The sequence below is a fragment of the Etheostoma spectabile genome, chromosome 19 (genome assembly GCF_008692095.1).
Source record: "Etheostoma spectabile isolate EspeVRDwgs_2016 chromosome 19, UIUC_Espe_1.0, whole genome shotgun sequence".
Lineage (NCBI taxonomy): Eukaryota > Metazoa > Chordata > Actinopteri > Perciformes > Percidae > Etheostoma > Etheostoma spectabile.
The window spans coordinates 17,102,200-17,104,363 of record NC_045751.1 but is presented as its reverse complement, the minus strand read 5'-3'; the positions used below and the strand labels follow the sequence as shown (position 1 = coordinate 17,104,363).

The window sequence follows — 2,164 nt, the reverse complement described above, 5'->3', positions numbered from 1 at the left end:
TAGGCAACTTATTTTGGGGGGGGGGGTCCTCCCTCAAGAAAATGTTACTTTTTTCAATGGAAAAAGGCTATTTTACATCACTTATGACCGTTATTTCCATATCGGTGTCTAAAACATTGGAAAAGTTAGAGCAAATGATGAATAAATAATACTCAAAAAGCTTAAAGACAACTTGCTGAAGAAGCCCACTGGGGACCGACTACAATCAATCATCTAAGAACAGTCATTTAGTTAGTTTTGATGCTGAAATTGATTACAAATCCATTCATCTTAGGTGGTGCTTGGGTGCTGCGCCTACGCCTTATAATGGTAGGGAAAACCACTGACTTTCTTTTCAGAGATAATCTGGAACCTTTAGTTCAGGCTCAGCGCTCAGTGAAGCACGTTAACAGATAGCGGTGTAACGGACCATGGTTGATCCGTGGTCCGCACGGATCAACACTCACAATTCAGAATGCATGTAAAAATTATAAAAATATATTTTTTTATGTCTCTTGTTACTTGTTACTTAATGAGGGCTGATAAATCACTATGATGGGTTGGGTAAAAAGATACAGGCAACGCAATTTTCTGTTCACGTGTACCAGGCATGTTAAAATCAGTTGTATGTTCATGTGAACGGAGCATGTTGAAATCAGTTGATAGAGACGGTCATGGCTACAGTAGGAGCAGAAGAACTTGAAAAAGCTGTGACACCGGCAGCTGGTAGTTGAGTAAAGCCGAGAATAGGGGGCTTTTGCTGCGTCCCAGACAGTTTTCAGCCCCTAAGTTATGACTTCAAATCCCAACTCGCAAAGTCCCGACAAACCCTTCTAGCTAGCGTTAGCTTGTGCCTACCTAACGTTGATGTTAGCTAGCGCTAGCTGATACTAGCAATTTGTAGTCTGTGACATATTTTGGGCATCATTTAATAAACATGACCTGTAGTAGTACATAATCGTTTAATTGCTTTACATTTATTATTTTATTATTATTATTATTATATAGTTTTGTGATCTGTTGCATTAACAGAATGTGAAGCGGCAAAGAAATATTTTTATTAATAGTAATAGGTTGTGTGGTTGTCTATTAAACACTGAAAAAGGTGGTTGAATGAGATGCAGTTTGTCAGTTCAGCTACATCCATGTGTGTGTGGGTGTGTGGAACTGTTCTTATTGTGTAATAATAAAGAACAGAGCACTCATTTACACTCACTTGGAGTGTAAATTTCCACGGTGGTATGCAAATGTACAAATGTGATCTCCCACTTGCCAGTCCAGTTCTGCACCATCGAGTGCAGAAATGCAGTTGTTCAGAGGTACAATAGCAGGAATTAAAAAAATAAATAAATACCCTTCTTCAAAATCTCTCCCTGTCTCTGGGCTTGGACATCCCAGCCATGGTGTGCTGCTGCAAACTGGAGAACAAAAAGGACAGATGGATCAATAACGTTCAAATTCAATATTACTATTAATTCCTGTTTCCATAATGACATAACCCCCCTGTTCTCACACAGGCAGGCTCTTTTCCTGTCTCTCCAGCCTGAGGCTGGCAGGCATGTTTGCGTTGAGCGCGTCATTTAGATGCTCAGTTCTGATTGGACGGTTATTTTCTCCCTTTGCCACTATGCTGCGGTGCACTGATGTTGCTCAAATTCAGAGATATCAAAGGAATAGCACTTTTTAGAATGACACGGTAAAACTTTGTTAATCTCTTATATACATATTGTGTGTATACTGTATTTGTGTGTGTGTGTATGTGTATATATATATATCAGCAGACATATTGATGAGACCCATTCAGTTCTGAATTATATCTTTAGGATCTAGAGATTGCAGCAGGTCCTGTAGTCTCTGGACGCTTCAGGCTGCTTTCCTGATGATGATGCCTTAGTCATGTTTACTTTATGACTCATCCAAATCTTTCCCTCCCTCTTTCCCTTCTACCTCCTCCACCCTTCTCTCTCTCTCTCCCACACTCTGCCTATCTCTTCAACCCCTCTCTTTTTATACGACATCATCACCCATGGCACCACTACTCCCACCTCATACTGTAACATAATTTCTCCTTCCCCACCCATCCATCCCTTTGTTGCCCACCCCCAATCTTTTATTCCACTCCATTGGTTCTCTCATTTGACCCTTTCATTTTCTTTACTTCTATCTTTGCATCTCCTCTCTGTCA

The 2,164-nt window shown here is 40.4% G+C and overlaps 1 protein-coding gene across 4 annotated transcripts in view; it reads left to right on the top strand.

Annotated features, from left to right (window-relative positions):
- gal3st4 (galactose-3-O-sulfotransferase 4) overlaps positions 1-2,164 on the top strand; it is a 33,758-nt gene that overhangs the window by 21,766 nt on the left and 9,828 nt on the right. The window lies entirely within an intron of this gene.